Genomic DNA, 23,202 nt, shown 5'->3' with positions numbered 1-23,202 from the left:
ATGTCGCTGAGAAAGAGGCAGACGTGCGCCTTATTTATCAAAAGTCGCACAGACCTTGATGAATGAGCACAGAACCGCTCTACCATAGTCTGGTTAAATGTCGCAGAGAAGTGGCAGTCGATACAATTGTCGCACGGACTTTAATACAATTGACGCATAGAGCTATTTGTGATAATCTGTGATAACTTCTAATTCTGGCCCGAGACATTTCACTGCACAAAGTGCTCTAAATAAGAACACTTCATGGTCAGGAAATGTAAACGTTCGAAATGAAATGTCGCAGAAAATGCTGTACGGGCCCAGCCTGCAACTTTTCATGTGACAAATTACGACGAAAAAGCATTCCTCATGAATATATATGGGTATACGCCACATTATCCAGAAGATTGATTTCTATAATTCTATAGTGGAATTATTAATCTATATTGTTACTCATACTGTGACTCAATGCTATTTTTTGCAGCACCTATGTCTTTATTAAAATAAGAAATTAAAACTCATGTCTTTTTTACATACTCCAAGTGAAGAAATTGGAAGAATGCACTCACCACACAAATAGTGCTGGTCATCTGTGCCGTTTCTTTATTGGAAAAACTTATCGTCTGTTTTCTCCTCCCCTACTCGAGCATCTGTATATCATCTGTATCCCACTGATCTGGCTGTATACTACGCGACCAAGTTTTTCCAATAAAGAAACGGCGCAGATGACCAGCACTATTTGTGTGGTGAGTGTATTCTTCTAGTTTCTTCACTTGGAGTATGCATTGAACTTTGAACATATCTGAACAGCACCCCACACATTACTATAGCTCCCAGTGCCTAGTGAGCTCCCTCTCCCTACTTTACTCTTTTTTACATAAGGATATTAAAATAAATGCACAGTGCAAGGTTTATTTACGTGGGGTTCTATTTATGTCTGCTAGCTCTTACTATATAAATTGTCAGCTGTTGACTGAAGTCTTTTGCTCACACTAGAAATACTACAGACCTCCACAGCTTTCTAAGGCTGGGTTCACATATATCAGCTGTCCGGCATAGTTTCCCTCCAACGTGCACCGGAGGAAAACTGATGCTAGAACTGATCCCATCCATTTTAAGGGGACAGTTCACAATCATCCAGCATCTCAATTTTGACGCCAGATGGTTGGACACCCACTTGCTGCATTCCCCTGTCTGCCATCCAGAAACAATAGACGCCGGTGCATTGCCGTAGAATGAGATTTGCCATAGAATGAGATGGTCCGCCTCCATCACATCCTATTGGCTCACTCTTGTCACGTGACATATTTAAACGTCACGCATCGATGCGCACAGCAGTGTCAGTTTGGCTATCACAGGGAGAGGATCTCCTCTCCCTGTGATAGCTGAAGCTGCACGGAGCTCTCATGGCCTCTGTGGCCCAACAGAAGTTCACACATTTACGCAGCTCATACGGCTGGCTCATATACATGTACTGTTGATCCACAGCGCTATCGGGATCCCGATGCCCGATGGCGCTGTCATCAGTGTGCGTCCCCGCGAGCGCCCCACGCCCGCAGCTCTACTCCCCGTCCCCCGCAGCTGTACTCCCCGTCCCCCGCCCCCTGCAGCTGTACTCCCCGTCCCCCGCAGCTGTACTCCCGTCCCCCGCAGCTCTACTCCCCGTCCCCCGCAGCTCTACTCCCCGTCCTCCGCAGCTGTACTCCCCGTGCCCCGCAGCTCTACTCCCCGTCCCGTTAACGCTCAGGGAGCGGGGAACAGAAAGTAGAGCATCGGGCGCAGGTTACGTTATTGGCGTAGTGCTGCGCATGCGCAGTACTACTTTACCTGTGCCCGATGCTCTATTTTCTGTTCCCCGCTCCCTGAGCGTTAACGGGACGGGGAGTAGAGCTGCGGGCGTGGGGCGCTCGCGGGGACGCACACTGATGACAGCGCCATCGGGCATAGGAATCCCCATAGCGCTGTGGATCGGGGACGGGGAGTAGAGCTGCGGGGGACGGGGAGTAGAGCTGCGGGGGACGGGGAGTAGAGCTGCGGGGGGCGGGGGATCGGGAGTAGAGCTGCGGGCATGGGGGCGCTCGCGGGGACGCACACTCATGACAGTGCCACGGGATCCCGATAGCGCTGTGGATCAACAGTACATGTAATAATAGAGTAAATGTATATGAGTCAGCCGTATGAGCTGCGCACATGTGTGAACTTCTGTCGGGCCACAGAAGCCATGAGAGCTCCGTGGAGCTTCAGCTATCACAGGGAGAGGAGATCCTCTCCCTGTGATAGCCAAACTGACACTGCTGTGCGCATCGATGCGTGACGTTTAAATGTGTCACGTGACAAGAGTGAGCCAATAGGATGTGATGGAGGCGGACCATCTCATTCTATGGCAAATCTCATTCTACGTCAATGCACCGGATACCATACAACTGATGACAACTTGTCATCAGTTGTGTAGAGATATAGCCTGAGTTCACCTATGCTGGATGCCAAACATATGTGAACCCAACCTTACAGTTTTTAAATGGGTACTCCATCATTAGGCAAAAAAAAAAAAAAAAAGTCCTGCAGAAGCATATAGTATTGCTTACTTGTCTTTCCCAGTTCTAAAACCATGAAAAATCTATTGGTTTTTTGATTTTAGGGGTCCTAGATCTGAACTTCCCGTTTGTGGTTTTACTTCCTGGTTGAGCAGTTACCCAGTACTACAATTCCCAGAATGTCCCAAAAAATATATGGGGGGATTTATCAAAACCTGTGTATAGAAAAGTTTACCAGTTGCCCATGCTTGCTTCTTTCATTTTTACAGAGGCCAGTGAAAAATAAAAGAAGACATCTGATTGGTCGCTATAGGCAACTGGCCAACTTTTCCTTTAAGAAGGTTTTGATAAATTTCCCCCTATATCTATATGTGTAGGGTTTAGGGGCTGGTCAGAGGTGGTGACATTACTCGGGGGTGGGGCTAAAGCTCAGAGACAGGATCATAACAAGCCTCCTGAGACCAGCAGAAGATGATACATTGTCTTGGAAGAGAGAGAGGAGCCAGGGAGTTGTAGAGAACATCACATTGAAAATGTAAGAACTACACAACTTCCTGTCAGGGATGAATCAAGTAAAACCTGTTGAAACCAGTACAATATGTGATAACACTATATAAGTAAGTTATATATCTTGGGGTGATAGTCTTATTTAAATGCAATTATCTGAAATAGGAATAACCCTTTAACTAGATATTATTGTATCTTATATGATATTGAGTATCACCACCAAAGGTAGGCACTGAGTACATCATTTATTGCAAAGGAGTTTGATTAGGTCATCACCAGTAGGGAGATTTATGAAGGGATTTAAGCAGCTTTTTTTGCTTACAAAAGTCGTACAAAAAGTCTCTCGTGTGACTAAGCAAATTTTTGTGCGCCTTTTGTGGTTAAGCAAAAAATACCAATCTGCCCTACCTAAGCAATTTTCAGTTTTTACTTTTCAGTGGTCCAGGATTTATCATTGCCAAAGTCGCACGTAAGCAAATAAAAGTCGCAAACCCTCCCTTAGAAAAGTTGCAAGTGGCAAGTCAGACCTGGCTTACAAACTTGCCTATTACAGCATTTTCAGTAAGTCGTACAAAAAGTCGCACATGAGACTTTTTGTGCAACTTTTTTTAACTTTAATTTTCACAGGCACAGTGGGACGAGCGGTTAGGAGATGTTCAGGAGGGTGACAAGCTTGTCACCTGCCCGCACATCTCCTGCCCACACAGCACTACTACAACTCCTTACTGTAAGGACATGCTGGGAATTGTAGTAGTGCGGCACAGGGGGGGAGTGTGTTAGATGTGCGGGCGGATGACAAGCTTGTCTCCCGCCTGCGCGCATGACAACAACTCCCTGCATGTCCTTACTGTAAGGGCCTGCTGGGAGTTGTAGTCATGCAGTGGGGGCAGGTGACAAGCTTATCACCCGCTTGCACATTTTCGCCCAGCCCTGCTGCATGACTACAACTCCCATTATGTAATTACGGTAAGGGCATGCTGGGAGTTGTAGTCATGCTGTGCGGTGTGGGCGGGAAATGTGCGGGTGGGTTACAATAAATGTACTTACCTTTTTTCCTTCTCATTTCAGATCCGTGTATCCTGTGAACTACGATGATGACCAGTGTTTTTTTTATGTTAATAAATTGGTTAACGAGGGCTTGTGAAGGGAGTGTTTTTTTTTTTTAAAAAAAACATGTTTTTTTGTTTTAATTTACTTTTCAGGCTTAGTAGTGGAAGCCGTCTTATAGACAGAATCCATTACTAAGCCAGGGCTTAGTGTTAGCACCAAGAACAACTAGCACTAACCCCCAATTATTACTCCAGTACCCACCGCCACAGCGGTGGCGGGAAGAGCCGGTACCAACTGGCCCGGTGCGTCAAATATGGCGCTCCTGGGCCTAGGTGGTAACAGGCTGGCGTTATTTTGGCTGGGGAGGGCCAGTAACAATGGTCCTGGCCCACCCTGGTAACGTCAGGCTGTTGCTACTTGGTTGGTATTTGGCTGAGGTTTTGTTTTCAGAAATAATTAAATAATAAAAAAACGCATAGGGTTCCCTGTATTTTTGTTCTCAGCCAGATACCAACCAAACAGCAACAGCCTGACATTCCCAGGGTGGGTGAGGACCATTGGTACCAGCCCTCCCCTGCCAAAATAATGCCAGCCTGTTACCGCCTAGGCCCAGGAGTGCCATTTTTGACGCTCTGGGCCTGTTGGTACCAGCTCTTCCCGGCATTCCTGTGGTGGTGAGTACCAGGGAAATTATCGGGGTTAGCACTAGCTGTTTTGGGGGCTAACACTAAGCCCCTGCTTAGTAATGGACATCGTCTATAAGATGGTTTCCACTACTAAGCCTGTAAAGTAAATTAAAAAAAAATACACATTTAAAAAACTTTTATTCCAGAAAACACTCCCCCACAAGCCCTCGTTACAAAATGTTGTTAATATTAAACAAAAAAATGCTGGTCAACGTAGTCCACCAAATCTAAAGCAGCCCACAGGATAGACGGATCTGAAATGAAAAGAAAAAAAAAACAAGAAAAAAATGGGTTAGTACATTTAGGGGGAAAAAAGTGGTAAAACAAATGTAATAAAGACACATACATTTTTTTTGCTTATGTGTGCTAAGAAAATGGTATTCCAAAGTGATTTTATTGTTTTTTGCTTATGTGAGCCAAATTTATCAACCCCCTGTGGTAGTATGATAAACATGTCACACATAAGCAAAACCAAAAGCAAAAAGAAAAATGCCATACATACTTAGTGAGGGAGATTTATATAAACTGGTACAAAGTATTAGTGGAGTTGTTGTCCAAGGTAGCAAGTTAGGTTGCTGGAATCAGCTAGAATCTCCCAAAAGTGGTTCCGAGACTATGAACACAGTGAGGGAGATTTATCAAAACCTGTGCAAACGAAAAGTTGCTTCTTTCATTTTTGAAAAGGACTGTGCAAAACAAAAGAAGCAATCTGATTGGTTGCTATTGGGATCTGCACCACTTTTCCTCTACACAGGTTTTGATAAATCTCCACCAGTGAGTACACAAAACAGATTGGTGTAGTATACTAAAGGTCTCCATACACAATAGAGAAAAGATGGTGGAAACTAATGATTTTGATGAAACCAAAGACTTTTTAATTTGTATAGGCCCCCAACTCTCTCCCATTAGATAGTGTTGGGGGGAGAATGACCATGCATGTTAGATTCTCTCTCTTTATTCAAACAAACAAATGCTCATCTCATCGGAGTGTTCTTGTGTATGCAGCCTTCAGGACAGATAGCTGGAATTCCAGCCCTATCAGTCTCCCACTATATAAAAATGTTTTATGTGTCCAAAATGATTTGAATAATTCTAAAAATTCTAATATGCATAGACTTATATATGCATTGGTAAATGGTAAAACTGTGCCCACACTGCTGCTCCTTCAAGGTTTCTAATACATTTTGTTCCGAACTTGTTTATACAGCAAATCATTATAATGTAATAATAATAATAATGGTACCTGTGCATGTAGTAAAACCTGTATAAAAAAGTAACAAAGGATTATATTGTACAATATGTCCATAAAGTGATAACATAGAGAACAATGATATAATATTGACAGTATGTTCACATGTGGCAGAATTTGGAACATACTTTTATTGTTATTTTAAAATGCCATTAGAAAGCAAAGCCAGATTCTACAACGTTTTCTTTCATCTCAGCTTATTTAAATGCTGGAAAGATATGCTATATATCTTTCATACAAGCCACAAAACCATAAGTTAATTCTCCATTGGTCATTCATGTTGTTAAATGTAACCTTGCTATATTGTCCATTCTTAAATAAAATACTAATAAATAAAATAAGGCATACGGTGAATATATGGTAAGAGCACTGGGAAAAGGATGGCTATTTACCTTTGTGAAGACAGCAATGGAAAATGAATAACGCACAAAGTATCTTCATGCTCTTCTGTGCCATGATGGGATGTGACACTTGGGCCTCAAAAACCTTCATTTATAGGTCAAGTTAGACGGGGTGGAGGTTTCTGACATTAATCTGTGTACAGACAGGAGCCGGGTTCTTCTTACACCTGTACAATCTGTCTTGCAAACATAGAAACAGGACAGTTTATTAAATCTGGGATTTGTTGACAGGTTACTAGAGAACAATATATTGTACATTGGATTGGTAACGCCATTATTGACCTTACTGTCTAACCATCGTCTTAAGAATCACCTGTTTAAGGCATTTTATTATGATGTGCTAAAGAAAAATACATATTATACAATATATAGAGCAATTCCAGCCTTGGCAGTTTAGTGAGAGTAGTTTTAAAGCTTTTAAATCAACTCATCACAGGTATTCTTGTCAACATGTCATGAAGCTGCTGACTTTAGGTCATGGATCCATCCAGTGACTTACAGGAGACATTTTCTCGGTCACGTTCCCTTTTTTGTGTCCATCCGGCCCAGACCACCTGGGCAATTTCTTCCAACCACAAATTAATCTCTGCAGAACCTGCCAATCCTAGGCTCTGTACTATTCCAGCAACCTTTTTACCTTTCCCCCATCTATACTTCCCCAAATACTGCCCCTAGATATCTTATGCCCTATCCAAAGGATAGGGGATAAGATGTCCGATCGTGGAGGTCCCGCTGCTGGGGACCCCCGCAATCTCCCTGCTGCACCTGGTGTTCCTTTAGAGCATCGGGTGCAGCGCCGGAGGCTCGGAACATCACAGCCACCCCCCATCAATGCAAGTCTATGGGAGGGGGCGTGGCAGCCATCACGCCCCCTCCCATAGACTTGCATTGAGGGGGCATGGCTGTGATGTTACGATCAGGGCGTGACCATGATGTCAAGGGCCTCCGTCTTGCATCACCAGTCATCTGGCATGGAGCAAAGTTCACTCCGTGCACCGGATGTCTAGGGTGCTGCAGCTGAGATCGCAGGGGTCCCCAGCGACGGGACCCCCGCAATCAGACATGGGGCATAGATACTTTTCTTTGGATAGGGGATAAGATGTCTAGGGGCGGAGTACCCCTTTAAGCTAAATTTAATACAGCTTTACATTCCCATTTCATTAATTGAAACAAAAACTTTATCAAAGACCCCCTATTACTTGTGAATAAATATTTACCATGTTAAACTTGACACCTGCTTGTGCCACCTTTTGCTGAAAGATGTAATATTACATTTTAGGCTTTGTTCATATGATGTTAATGGACAGGGGTATACAAAGGATTTTCTTGGGGGGGTAGACTACATTTCTACCACTGAGGAAGGGGTTGGAGTGGCCTATGCTCCAGTTACACCCCTAAACGCGTTAGAGGTTTATACAATTGCAATTGTATTTTAATTTTTTTTCTTTTTGGACCAATCATCCCGATTCAAATCCTCTTAAGCCTTGGAGATACTATTTACTCCCTCCACATGGGAACTTTTTTGCCTTTATGCTGTGCTGCTTGAGATGCCGGACTACTAGTTCTGCCAGACAGTTGGAAATACCGGATTACCGGATCCACCATTGTATATACTAGCAGCTGCCGGACTAAAGGTACCTTCTCTGCGAAGGATATCTCACCACCCACTTGAGGTACAGAGGCTTCACCAATTTCGCAGAATCACGGAGCCGACCCGCTTTCATATCATATAACATTACATATGAATAATCTATTTGATCCACTAGATGTGAGCAATATTCTTACTCCCCAGGGCATATCTACCATTTGTGAAATTAATGTTGTTATTATTATAAATAATTTTAATCTTACACAGCCGTAGTGCCCTACGGCTGTGATTTTAGGATTGTTTTGCTATTTCTTACATTAAATATTATAACCTTAATTGGTCTGGAAAGTTAATGTTTTCCATCTGAACCATCCATCCATCATACACTTTTTTGAGTGATAAAGTTAAGGACTGAGTCTCCTATTTTTTATATTTTCTTTCTTAATTCTCATTTGGGTGTGAGAGTTTCTCAGTTAACCTCGCATATTTTTTCTGTGAGCTTCACATACCCTATTGTTTCTACATTTGTAAATTACTTCTATTAAAAAATCTTAATCCTTCCAGTACTTATTAGCTGCTGAATACTACAGAGGAAATTATTTTCTTTTTGGAACACAGAGCTCTCTGCTGACACCTCTGTGCATTTTAGGAACTGTCCAGAGCAGCATATGTTTGCTATGGGGATTTTCTCCTGCTCTGGACAGTTCTTAAAATGGACAGAGATGTCACCAGAGAGCACTGTGGTCATGATGTCAGCAGAGAGCTCTGTGTTCCAAAAAGAACAGAATTTCCTCTGTAGTGTTCAGCAGCTATTAAGTACTGGAAGGATTAAGATTTTTTAATAGAAGTAATTTACAAATCTGTTTAACATTCTGGCATTGATTTAAAAAAAAAAAAAAAAAAAAAAGTTTTCCACTGGAGTACCCCTTTAACCCCTTAAGGACCAAGGACGTACCAGTACGTCCTTGGTCCTGCTCTTCTGATATAACGCGGGGTTACACAGTAACCCCGCGTCATATCACGGCGGGCCCGGCATCATAGTGAAGCCGGGACCCGCCTCTAATAGCGCACAGCGCCGATCGCGGCGCCGCGCGCTATTAACCCTTTAGCCGCGCGCTCAGAGCTGAGCCGCGCGGCTAAAAGTGAAAGCGAAAGTTCCCGACTAGCTCAGTCGAGCTGTTCGGGATAGCCGCGGCTAATCGCGGCATCCCGAACAGCTGACAGGACAGCGGGAGGGCCCCTTCCTGCCTCCTCGCTGTCCGATCGCCGAATGACTGCTCAGTGCCTGAGATCCAGGCATGAGCAGTCATGCGGCAGAATCGTTGATCACTGGTTTCTTATGAGAAACCAGTGATCAACATAGAAGATCAGTGTGTGCAGTGTTATAGGTCCCTATGGGACCTATAACACTGCAAAAAAAAAGTGAATAAAGATCATTTAACTCCTCCCCTATTAAAAGTTTGAATCACCCCCCTTTTCCAATAAAAAAAAAAACACAGTGTAAATAAAAATAAACATATGTGGTATCACCGCGTGCGGAAATGTCCGAATTATAAAAATATATCATTAATTAAACCACTCGGTCAATGGCGTGCGCGCAAAAAAATTCCAAAGTCCAAAATAGTGCATTTTTGGTCACTTTTTATATCATTTAAAAATGAATAAAAATCAATCAATATCAATAAGTCCTATCAATGCAAAAATGGTACCGTTAAAAACTTCAGATCACGGCGCAAAAAATTAGCCCTCATACCGCCCCATACACGGAAAAATAAAAAAGTTATAGGGGTCAGAAGATGACAATTTTAAACGTATTAATTTTCCTGCATGTAGTTATGATTTTTTCCAGAAGTCCGACAAAATCAAACCTATATAAGTAGGGTATCATTTTAATCGTATGGACCTACAGAATACATATCAGGTGTCATTTTTACCGAAAAATTTACTACGTAGAAACGGAAGCCCCCAAAAGTTACAAAACAGCGTTTTTTTTTTCAATTTTGTCGCACAATGATTTTTTTTCCCGCTTCACCATAGATTTTTGGGCAAAATGAATGACGTCATTACAAAGTAGAATTGGTGGCGCAAAAAATAAGCCATCATATGGATTTTTAGGTGTAAATTTGAAAGAGTTATGATTTTTTAAAGGCAAGGAGCAAAAAACGAAAATGCAAAAACGGAAAAACCCCCGGTCCTTAAGGGGTTAAAGGAATAATCCATGTTCAAATTTTAATTAAAAAATGCAATAAAAAAAATAAACTGTTACTTACCTCCCCCTTCAATCTAACACTGATCCCTTGGTTACTGCAGTAGCGAATGTCATGTGACCACAGCAGCCAATCAGCAACCTCAGAAGTCACAATCCATATTCCCTGCCACCGCTGCTCACTGCCAAGAGCCATGATTCCAGTAGTACAGGGACGGTGTCATCCGCTTCTGCAATAACACTGGAGTGCCCAATAAAGGCTGAACAAGGGACCAGGGTGGACTTGAAGCGAAGGTACATACATGTTTGTTATTGTAATTTTTTAAAACATGGATAACCCCTTTATTTCCAAGTTGAAGTTCTGTAATGTGCATGGGCCCTTATGGTGCAGTTAACGTCCTTCCATCTATCTTTTATTTTCTAATATACATTTATTAGGAAAGCAAAACGTATGGTACAATGGAAAGAGAGTATGACTGTTACACCAGACTAGAATCAAAAACGAATGACCAGGGAGTCAGGAGTTTGTCTGGCGCAGAGAGGAACCATCAGACAGCCAAGTAAAATCAGTGGATTTATTAGATGCAACGCGTTTCGCTGCGCATGCGCAGCGAAACGCGTTGCATCTAATAAATCCACTGATTTTACTTGGCTGTCTGATGGTTCCTCTCTGCGCCAGACAAACTCCTGACTCCCTGGTCATTCGTTTTTGATTCTACTCTCACCCAGGAGGGCTGCAGTGGACCTTCTTCCATATCTCTTCTGCTCTTAACCTTGTTGTGTGTGGGCGCACAACCAACTTCGGTAAGCGGCTTGGGAATCACCGTCCCCTACCCCCACCTGCAAGATCTACTGATCCCGCACATGAGGCGCCTTTCTTCCTTTCTCTAGATTCCTGTTCCACCAGACTGGCTTTGTGTGCAGTCTCTTACTATGGACATACATAGGTCTGCTAATGGGTTGTAAATATACAAAAAAGTAGGCATAGCATAATCCAAAATTCCACTAAAAAAAAGAGTCTGTGAATCTGGTATCATACAGAGGCAAATCTTTTCCATTCTCATGTTCATATAGATACTTTTCTATGTGTAACATAAGAGCATGTAGTTCCTTCTGTTGCTTCTCCTTCTTGGTGACCAGAGTCTAATTTGATACGATAAATTGCTGCCCGTAGTTCTGATAAATACTTCCTTGACTTACAATAAAGATATCTGATTCCTCCTTAGTGTGCAGGTGTAATTTTCTTATCAGCAGCTCTATATCTGATTATAAACGTTGCCATGGCCTTAATATCCTATCCTGTATTATATTGTGAAACTGCAATGAGAGCATTCAGCCTAGGTGTATGTCCCTAGAAGAGATAAGCAATATAGGGCCAGAGAAGAATTACCTTACCTTCTTTATTGAGACCTATATGATGGTTAGGGGTGTTCTGGTACCAATTTTGCTCTTAATTCCAATAGACTTGCTGTGTAAGTAAGAATTATACATTAATGTAATTTAGATGTTAAATTATGCACATCTTATTATGACTTGGGTATTGGGTAATTTGGGTATCATTTTAAGCATATGGACCTACAGAATAAATATAAGGTGTCATTTTTATCAAAAATTGCACTGCCTGGAATTGAAAGCCCAAATTTACAAAATGGCGTTTTGTTTTTTCAATTTTGCATATCAATTAAAAAATGTTTTTTCTTTCACCATAGAATATGTGGTGAAATGATTGATGTCATTACAAAGTAAAATTGGTGGCACAAAAAACAAGCCCTCATATGGGTCTGTAGGTGGAAAAGTGAAAGCATTAAGGGGGGCGATTTATCAAAACCTGTCCAGAGGAAATGTTTCTGAGTTGCCCATAGCAACCAAACAGATCACTTCCTTAATTTTTCAGAGGCTTTTTCAAAAATGAAAGAAGTGATCTGATTGGTTGCTATGGGCAACTCAGCAACTTTTCCTCTGGACAGGTTTTGTTAAATCTCCCCCTATGTTTTTTAGAGTGGGAGGCTCTTCCTGTCACCCGTGGCGGTAGATACCGGGGTACTAATTGGGGGTTAGCGCTAGCTGTAATTGGGGCTAACGCTAAGCCCTGGCTTATTAATGGACTCTACAGCTTCCACTACTAAGCCTGTAAAGTAATAAAAAAAAAAAAATTTACATTTTTAAAAAAAACTTTTATTCCAAAAAACACTCCCCCACAAGCCCTCATTAACCATTTTATTAATATAAAAAAAAAAAAATTTGTAGTACATTTGTTTTTCGTTTTGTTTGCTAAAAAAAAAAGTTGTATTTTTTTTTTTTGTTGCTCATGTGAGCCAAATGTATCAACCCCCTGTGATGGTATGATAAATATGTCACACAGAAGCAAAACAAAAGCATAAAAATGACTTCAGAACTCACTTACCAAAGCAATAGGAAGAATATGGGGCAAAGTAAAGTGTAAAGTAGTGTGCACAGTCTGTATAACATTGTGTAATTTTGGTGTCCCCTTAAAATTACTCAACCTTGCGAACAAAAGTGAGTACATCGCTATGTAGAAATGTCCAAATTGGGCCCAATTAGCCATTTTTTCCCACCCCGATGTCATGTGACTCTTTGTTTCAAGGTCTTAGGTATGAATGGGAAACAGGTTTCTTCCATTTGGTGTTATCAACCTCACATTCTCTAATACTGGTCACCGAAAGTTCAACCTGGCACACTTACCTAAGAAAAGAATTGTTGCTCTGCATAAAGATAGCCAAGACTATAAGGAGATTGCCAATACCCTGAAACTGAGCTGCAGCACTGTGGCCAACACCATACAACCTTTTCAAAGGACAGGTTCCAGTCAGAACAGGCCTTGCCATGGTCAACGAAAGAAGTTGGGTGCACATGCTCAGCGCCATACCCAGAGGTTGTCTTTGGGAAATTAGACATATGAGTGCTGCCACCATTGCTGCAGAGGTTTGAAGAGAGGGAGGGAGGGAGGGGGGGAATCAGCCTGTCAGTGCTTAGACCATACACCACACACTGCATCAAGTTAGTCAGCATGGCTGTCATCCCAAAAGGAAGCTTCTTCTAAAGACAAAAACACACACAAACTGTTTGCTGAAGACAAGCAGATGAAGGACATGGATTCCTGGAACCATGTCCTATGGTCTGATGGTTCAGATGGTGTCAAGCAGGTGTAGCGGCAACCAGGTGAGGAGTACAAAGACAAGTTTGTCTTGTATGGTGGTGGAAGTGTCATGGTCTGGGGCTGCATGAGTGCTGCTGGCACTGGGGAGCTATAGTTCAGTTTTCAGTTGAGGGAACCATGAATACCAACGTGTACTGTGACATCCTGAAGCAGAGCATAATCCCCTCCCTTCAGAGACTGGGCCGCAGGGTAGGATTCCAACATGATAGCAACCCCATACCAATTTTTTTTGGGGGGGGAGGGGGGGGGAGGTTTTTTTTTTTTATATATGCCTGACTGCAGCTTAGACTGAAGGACTGACTCACTAGTGCCTACAATGCATATATTATTACCGCCACAAGTAGTTTTCCAAATCATCTAGTTTTTGACTCATGTAGACTGGATCCACATCAGCCTGGCAAAGACAAGTGTGTACCCTCTCATTTTCATTTTATACCAGACAGGCCATGCATACCTCCACTTCATACATCCTAGCAGAGTTAATACTGAACTCCGATTGTAACATTAAGGAGCGGAGAGATTCTTCTAAGATGGGCTGAATGTTTGGAATGTTGCTGTGCCACCTTGGCCATCAAGGTCTTATAGACCAAAAGATGTTGATCTCCCATAGGGGGGCAGGAAAGGACCCAGACCTGGTGCGATGCAATCCGAGAAAGAATCCTCAGTAGTTGGACTGGAGGCCTGGCTGTCTGGAAGAGAGGGCTTGCTGTGGCTGTTTCTGAGTGCTACTGAGCAGACAAAGGTCCATTCGAGGGCATTTTCACTTCCAGAGAGGGTGAGGGAGGTATGTGTGCTGTTCAGTCACCCTCATGGCAGTTTTATATAAAGTGGGGCAGATATGTCAAAACCTGTTTAGAGGAAAACTTGCTGAGGTGCCCATTGCAACCAAGCAGATTGCTTCTTTCATTTTCAAAAGGGCCTCTGAAAGAAGGAAAGAAGCGATCTTAATGGTTGCTATTGGCAACTCAACAAGTATTGAGGTTTTGATAAATCTCCCCAAGTATACAGAAGCTCCTGTCTCCTGCTGCTCACATGCCTGTGCCAGAAACAGAAGTCAAAATGCAATTTTTTTTATTGTAAGTCTATAAAATCACAGCTGTCTTTTATTGAAAATGAGACAGACACCTTGTGTCTGAATATATCCACCTCTATAATTAATACTGTTATCTACACAAAAGAAATACGAGATGTTATGCTTGCAGTCTACCACCAGAGGACTCTATTTGACCCACTTTTGATTTGTTAGGGCTATATGACATTGTATGAGTATCTGTTTCAACCTGTTAAACTCTTAATACTAAACTGTGAATATTTATAACCTGTTTTAAAAATCTCTGTATGTCTTTTTCCATATTCCATTATTGGGTATGTTGTCTAGTAGCATGTCTTGTATACATGGAACACATTGTTATCCCCTGTGTTGCTTCCTAACATGGATTGGGTTGTAGCCACTTGTGGATTACAAAGGGACTCCACTTAGAGTGGAGAGATTTTCCCACAACAACCAATCACAGCTCAGCTAAGGAGCTCTGGTAAAGTGAAAGCTGAGCTATGATTGGTTGCTGTGGGGAGATCTCTCTAGTTTTTCTCTCACACAGTTTGATAAATCAGGGCCCATATCTTTATTCTTATTACCATACCACTTATTACCATCTTTATATCTCATTACCATACGGTTACAAGGATACCAAATTTATATAGGTTTTTATTTTATTTTACTACTAAAAAGAAAAAATTATAACTACATGCACCAAAATTAGTATGTTTAACCTGTTAAGGAACAAGGGCGTACCTGTACGCCCTGAGTCTGCTCCCTGTCTATAATGCAGGGCCATAGCTATTAACCCTTTAGACGTGGTGTTCAAAGTTGATCGCCGCGTGTGAAGTGAAACTAAACTACCCCCGGCTAGCTCAGTGGGCTGTTTGGGACTGCCGCAGTGAAATCGCAGCGTCCCGAACAGCTGTAGGAGACAAGGAGGGTCCCCTTACCTGCCTACTGGTGTCCGATCGCCAAATGACTGCTTGGTGCTTGAGATTCAGGCATGAGCAGTCAAGCGGCAGAATCATGGATCAATGGTTTCCTATGAGAAACCATTGATCAATGTAAAAGATGAGTATGTGCAGTGTTATAGCCCCCTATAACATTGCAAAAAAAAAAAAAATTACAAGATCATTTAACCCTTTCCCTAATAAAAGTTTGAATCACACACCTTTTCCCATAAAAAAAATTGTGTAAATAAAAATAAACATGTGATATCGCCATGTGCAGAAAAGTGCGAATTCTAAAAATATATAGTTAATTAAACCGCTTGGTCAATGGCGTATGCCCCAAAAAAATTCCTAAAAAATCCAAAATAGCGTATTTTTGGTCACTTTTTATATAATGAAAAAATGAATAAAAAGCGATCAAAAAGTCTGATCGATACAAAAATGGTACCATTAAAAACTTCAGATCACGGTGCAAAAAATAGCCCTCATACCGCCGCATACGCGGAAAAAGAAAAAAGTTATAGGGGTCAGAAGATGACAATTTTAAACGTGTACATTTTCCTGCATATAGTTATGATTTTTTCCAGAAGTACGACAAAATCAAACCTATATAAGTAGGGAATCATTTTAACCGCATAGACCTACAGAATAAAGAGGTATCATTTTTACCGAAAAATTTACTGCATAGAAACGGAAGCCCCCAAAATTTACAAAATGGTGTTTTTTCTTCAATTTTGTCGCACGATTATAATTTTTTGTTTTGTCGTACATTTTTGGGTAAAATGACTGATGTCATTACAAAGTAGAATTGGTGGCGCAAAAAAGAAGCCATCATATGGATTTTTAGGTGCAAAATTTAAAGAGTTATGATTTTTTTAAAGGTAAGGAGGAAAAAATAAAAGTGCGAAAACGGAAAAACCCCTGGTCTTTAAGGGGTTGAAATTGTCATCTTCTATAACTTTTGTATTTTTTCGTATACGGAGCAGTATGAGGGCTAATTTTTTACGCCGTGATATGAATATTTTATCGGTATCATTTTTATTTTAATGGGACTTTTTGATCGCTTTTCATAAATTTTTTTGGGGTATATAAAGTGACCAAAAATACACAATTTTGGACTTTTGGAATTTTTTTACGTGTCACCATTGACCGTGCGGTTTCATTAACAATATAATTTTATAGTTAGGACATTTACGCACGCTTTTATTACTGAAGGTTACTGAAGGTGTTAAATCACATTCATTATTTTTTGTTACACTTTTTTTTTGGCCCTATTACTGTTACGCCTAGCGCTCCGGGTCCCCGCTCCTCCCCGGAGCGCTCACGGCGTCTTTCTCCCTGCAGCGCCCCGGTCAGTCCCGCTGACCGGGAGCGCTGCACTGTCTTGGCCGTTGGGGATGCGATTCGCACAGCGGGACGCGCCCGCTCGCGAATCGCATCCCAGGTCACTTACCCGTCCCGGTCCCCTGCTGTCATGTGCTGGCGCGCGCGGCTCCGCTCTCTAGGGCGCGCGCGCGCCAGCTCTCTGAGACTTAAAGGGCCAGTGCACCAATGATTGGTGCCTGGCCCAATTAGCTTAATTGGCTTCCATCTGCTCCCTGGCTATATCTAGTCTCCTCCCTTGCACTCCCTGGCCGGATCTTGTTGCCTTGTGCCAGTGAAAGCGTTTAGTGTGTCCAAAGCCTGTGTACCTGAACTTCTGCTACCCATCCTGACTACGAACCTTGCCGCCTGCCCCCGACCTTCTGCTACGTCTGACCTTGCCTCTGCCTAGTCCTTCTGTCCCACGCCTTCTCAGCAGTCAGCGAGGTAGAGCCGTTGCTAGTGGATACGACCTGGTTGCTACTGCCGCAGCAAGACCATCCCGCTTTGCGGCGGGCTCTGGTGAAAACCAGTAGCTTCTTAGAACCGGTCCACTAGCACGGTCCACGCCAATCCCTCGCTGACACAGAGGATCCACTACCTGGAAGCCGAATCGTGACAGTAGATCCGGCCATGGATCCCGCTGAGGTGCCGCTGCCAAGTCTCGCTGACCTTACCACGGTGGTCGCTCAGCAATCGCAGCAGATTGCCCTGTTGAACCTGGTCCAGGGTAATTCTTCCGTTGGCGAGTATGCCGTACAATTCCGTACTCTTGCTTCAGAATTATCCTGGAATAACGAGGCTCTCTGCGCGACCTTTAAAAAAGGCCTATCCAGTCGCATCAAGGATGTGCTGGCCGCACGAGAGATTCCTGCCAATCTGCAAGAACTCATCCATCTAGCTACCCGCATTGACATGCGTTTTTCTGAGCGACACCAAGAGCTCCGCCAGGAAAAAGACTTAGATCTCTGGGCACCTCTCCCACAGTATCCGTTGCAATCTACGCCTGGGCCTCCCGCCGAGGAGGCCATGCAAGTGGATAAGTCTCGCCTGACCCAGGAAGAGAGGAATCGCCGTAGGGAAGAAAATCTCTGTCTTTACTGTGCCAGTACCGAGCATTTCTTGGTGGATTGCCCTATCCGTCCTCCACGCCTGGGAAACGCACGCACGCACCCAGCTCACGTGGGTGTGGCGTCTCTTGGTTCCAAGTCTGCTCCTCCACGTCTCACGGTACCCGTGCGGATTTCTTCTTCAGCCAACTCCTCCCTCTCAGCCGTGGCCTGCTTGGACTCCGGTGCCTCTGGAAATTTTATTTTGGAGTCATTTGTTAATAAATTCAGCATCCCGGTGACCCGTCTCGTTAAGCCGCTCTACATTTCCGCGGTCAACGGAGCCAGATTGGACTGCACCGTGCGTTACCGCACAGAGCCCCTCCTCATGTCTATTGGACCCCACCTTGAGAGGATTGAGTTCTTTATTCTCCCCAACTGTACCTCTGAGGTCCTCCTCGGTCTGCCTTGGCTCCGGCTTCATTCCCCCACCATTGATTGGACCACCGGGGAGATCAGGAACTGGGACTCTGCCTGCCACAGGAAGTGCCTCTCCCCCCCTCCCAGTCCCGTCAGGCAAGCCTCTGTGCCTCCCCATGGTCCCCGTCCTGGTGTCACACTGCCCCGTGCCAGGCCTCGCCCTCTGCCCTCCCTCCCCATTCCCACTCCTGCTGTACTGCCTTCCGTTGAGGAAACCCTCCATTCTTTCCCGGTGTCCTCATCCCAGGGGAGGCAGTTACCGGACAAAGAGAAGGGGAGACCTAAGGGGGGGGGTACTGTTACGCCTAGCGCTCCGGGTCCCCGCTCCTCCCCGGAGCGCTCACGGCGTCTTTCTCCCTGCAGCGCCCCGGTCAGTCCCGCTGACCGGGAGCGCTGCACTGTCTTGGCCGTTGGGGATGCGATTCGCACAGCGGGACGCGCCCGCTCGCGAATCGCATCCCAGGTCACTTACCCGTCCCGGTCCCCTGCTGTCATGTGCTGGCGCGCGCGGCTCCGCTCTCTAGGGCGCGCGCGCGCCAGCTCTCTGAGACTTAAAGGGCCAGTGCACCAATGATTGGTGCCTGGCCCAATTAGCTTAATTGGCTTCCATCTGCTCCCTGGCTATATCTAGTCTCCTCCCTTGCACTCCCTGGCCGGATCTTGTTGCCTTGTGCCAGTGAAAGCGTTTAGTGTGTCCAAAGCCTGTGTACCTGAACTTCTGCTACCCATCCTGACTACGAACCTTGCCGCCTGCCCCCGACCTTCTGCTACGTCTGACCTTGCCTCTGCCTAGTCCTTCTGTCCCACGCCTTCTCAGCAGTCAGCGAGGTAGAGCCGTTGCTAGTGGATACGACCTGGTTGCTACTGCCGCAGCAAGACCATCCCGCTTTGCGGCGGGCTCTGGTGAAAACCAGTAGCTTCTTAGAACCGGTCCACTAGCACGGTCCACGCCAATCCCTCGCTGACACAGAGGATCCACTACCTGGAAGCCGAATCGTGACAATTACATGCAATCCTTTGATTGCATACACTGAACAATGCTATGCCATAGCATAGATTAGTGTTATCTGTGCTCAATTGCTCCAGCCTGGATCTCAGGCTTGAAGCAATAGAGCGACGATCGGATGGCCTGAAGGAAGGTAAGCACCCTCCCACTTTCCTCTCAGCTGTTCGGGACACCGTGATTTCACCACGGTGCTCCTGAACAGCTCTGCTGAGCTAACTGGCAGCGTATTCTCCCATTTTAGACGCCGTGACCAACTTTGATTGAGGCGTCTAAAGGGTTATTACCGGACATCAGCCCGATCAGCAATGTCCGGTATTAGCCACGGGTCCTGGTTGCTGATAGCAAACCGGGGCCCACCAGGTATGAAGCGCGCTCAGCTCTTGAGCACGCTTCACATAACAGGAGTCAGCCATGGACAAACATATGTCCATGGTCGTTTAAAAAATTGTTTTTCACCGGAGTACCCCTTTAAGCCAGTTTAACACAAGTGTATGTAGTGCCTTCATGGAACTGAACTGCAATGCCATCTAGACACAACATATGGACATGTAAGGCACTCCGTGGGAGAAAGCAAATGTTTTTCTAATTCAGTATTCCCTCTTTACAATATGTTATGCTGCCCTTGTCTGTTCCTATAACATAGGAACAACCACCAAGCTGTTACTAGTTGTCTGCCCCAGATGCTGTAGGGTTGTATAGAACTCACACCCAGAAAGAATCTACATGCTGCCTGAAATTAGTCCTTGCCCACTCTCCGATAATGGACAGGCTTCTCCCTGCAAGGGACTCTTAGCACGGGCAGCATAATATACATGAAAGGTTGAGACCCCCCACCCCTTGTTGGCAATTGCCGTGATTGGCTGGTAAATTCTGACTGGTGAATTACGGCACTTCTGTGCCAATCCGGTCTCTGCTGACTTGATGGCAAAGAAGATGAGGGTGATTGGTGCTGTCCGAGACAGCACCAATCACTCTTCTCTGACACACTCTCACTGATGCCACCTCCTGATCGCTTTGATTAGTCAGTCGACAAATCAGGGCTCCTGCCTGGGAACCTCCCAGTGCATGCTGGGAGTTGTAGTTTTGCAACACCTGGAGGCACACTAGTTGGGGAACAGAGTTAAGGTCTGTTACATAACTCAGTGTTTTCCAACCCGTGTGCCTCCAGCTGCTGTAAAACTACAACTCCCAGCATGCACTCACAGACCATGCTCTTGGCAGTTGTAGTTTTGCAACAGCTGGAGGCACAATGTTGGTGAAACACTAAAGTAGGGTATGTTACCTAACAGTGTTTTCCAACCTGTGTGCCTACATTCTTATGGGTGGTCTTTGTCCAATCATGCTGGGAGTTGTAGTTTTGCAACAGCTGGAGGTTCACTGTTTGGGAAACACTGCTGTAGGGTATTTTCGGTGGAGGAGGGCTCCACAAGGGCTGGAAGAAGTGTGTTTTGAAACACTTTTTTTCTTTCACCTTTTCAATGTGTTTTTTTTTTTTTTATTGAAATTTCAGGCTTAGTAGAAGCAGTTGTCTTAGACAGAGTCATTCAATAAGCCAGGGCTTAGAGTTAGCCCCCCAAAAAACAGCTAACGCCAACCCCTATTACCCTTGTACCCATCACTACAGGGGTTCAAGGAAAGCCGGTACCAACAGACCCGGAGCGTCAACATCTGTGTTCCTGGGCCTAGGCAGTAACAGGCTGACCTTGTTTAGGCTGCAGAAGACCAGTAGCAATGGTCCTCGCCCAATCTTGGTAACATCAGGCTGTTGCTGCTTGGTTGGTATCTGTTGAAAATAATAAATATGGGGAACACCACCACATTTTTATTTTTATTTGAAGAAAAAAAAGAGCATGATTCACCGTATTTTCATTCTCAGCAGATACCAACAATCAGCAACAGCCTGACGTTACCAGCGTGGGCAAGGACAATTGTTATTTGCCCTCGTCAGCCTGTTACCTCCTGGGCCCAGAAGGGTCCGAGCCTGTTGGTACCCCTATAGTGGTGGTTACTGTGTAATAGGGGGTTAGCACAAGCTGTTTTTCGTACCTACACTAAGCGGTGGCTTAGTCATGGACTCTGAGATGGCTTCCACTACCAAGCCTACAAAAATTCCATAAAAAAAAAAAAAAAAAAGTTAGTTTATTGCAAAAAATACTCTGCCACAGCCCTCGTTAACCAGCCAAAGGCTGCCTGGAAGCTTGCTATGGGCCCAGCTGGCAGTGAAGGAGCATGTGACATCTAGATGTCTACTGGTAGACTGCACACACTATTCATGGGAGCGCCGATGATGCCCTGATGCTGTACTCTGGTCTTTTCACCATAGAAATGAATGGAGAATGTGCCGTCTGCAGCATGCAAAGAGCACTGAGTCCTAGCGGTTGGACTGCCTGTGATTAGCTATTTACTCCCTATACTGTGGATAAGAGATTAAGTTATTTCTGACTGAGTTCTCCTATAAAATTGTATTGCCATTTCTGCTCTCAGAAACTGGGTGTCATTTATGGGGTATTTCTAATAAGAAGGCCCCTCAAATCCACTTCAAAACTGAACTGGTTCCTGAAAAATTCCGATTTTGAAAATTGTGAAAAATTGCTGCTGAATTTTGAAGCTCTCTGATGTCTTCCAAAAGTAAAAACATGTCAACTTTATGATGAAAACATAAAGTAGACATATTGTATATGTGAATAAATATATAATTTATTTGGAATATTCATTTTCCTTATAAGCAGAGAGCTTCAAAGTAAAAAAAAAAAAAAGTATCGACAAAAATTTACCACTAACAAAGCAGAATATGTCACGAAAAAAATCTCGGAATCAGAATGAAAAGTAAAAGTATCCCAGAGTTATTAATGCTTAAAGTGACAGTGGTCAGATGTGCAAAAAATGGCAGAAAACCCCCCACATGGCATACTATTTTGGAAACTACACCCCTCAAGGCACGTAACATGGGGACCAGTGAGCCTTGAGCCCACAGGTGTTTGAATTTTTTTTTTTCACTAAAGTGCAGTTTTTTCTCCAAAATGTACCATTTTTTACAAAGGGTAATGGGAGAAAATGCCCCCCAAAATTTGTAACCCAATCTCTTCTGAGTATGGAAATATCCCATGTTAGGACGTAAAATGCTCTGCAGGCGAACTACAATGCTCATAAGAGGAGGAGTCACATTTGGCTTTTGGAAAGCAAATTTTGCTGAAATGGTTTTTGGGGGGCATGTCGCATTTAGGAAGCCCCTATGGTGCCAGAACAGCAAAACAATAAATAAAAAAAAAATGGCATACTATTTTGTAAACTACATTCCTCAAGGAACGCAAAAAGGGGTACAGTGAGCCTTAACACCTCACAGGTGTTTGACAACTTTTTGTTAAAGTTGGATGTGTAAATGAAAAAAAATAAATAAATAAGTTTTTCACTAAAATGCTGGTTTTTCCACAAATTTTCCATTTTTACAAGGGGTAATAGGAGAAAATTACCTCCAAAATGTTTAACCCCATTTCTTCTGAGTTTGGAAATACCCCATATATTAATGTAAAGTGCTATGCGGGCAAACTACAATGCTCAGAAGAGAAGGCGCGCCATTGAGCTTTTGGTGAGAGAATTTGGTTGGAATAGAAGTGGGAGGCCATGTGCGTTTACAAAGCCCCCCGTGGTGCCAGATCAGTGGACCCCCCCATGTGACCCCATTTTGGAAACTGCACCCCTCACAGAATTTAATTAGGTGTGCAGTGAGCAATGGGGTCACCTGTGGTGTGTAAATGCTCATTGCACCCCTTACTACATTCCGTGAGGGGTGTAGTTTTCACAATGGGGTCACATGTGGGGAGGGTCCATTGTTCTGGCAGTATGGGGGCTTTGTAAACACAAGTGTCCTTCAATTCCGGACAAATTTTCTCTCCAAAAGCCCAATGGCGCTCCTTCTCTTCTGAGCATTGTAGTTCACA

The sequence above is a fragment of the Hyla sarda genome, chromosome 2 (genome assembly GCF_029499605.1).
Source record: "Hyla sarda isolate aHylSar1 chromosome 2, aHylSar1.hap1, whole genome shotgun sequence".
Lineage (NCBI taxonomy): Eukaryota > Metazoa > Chordata > Amphibia > Anura > Hylidae > Hyla > Hyla sarda.
The sequence above is the reverse complement of the archived record's forward strand: the minus strand, read 5'-3'. Positions refer to the sequence as shown.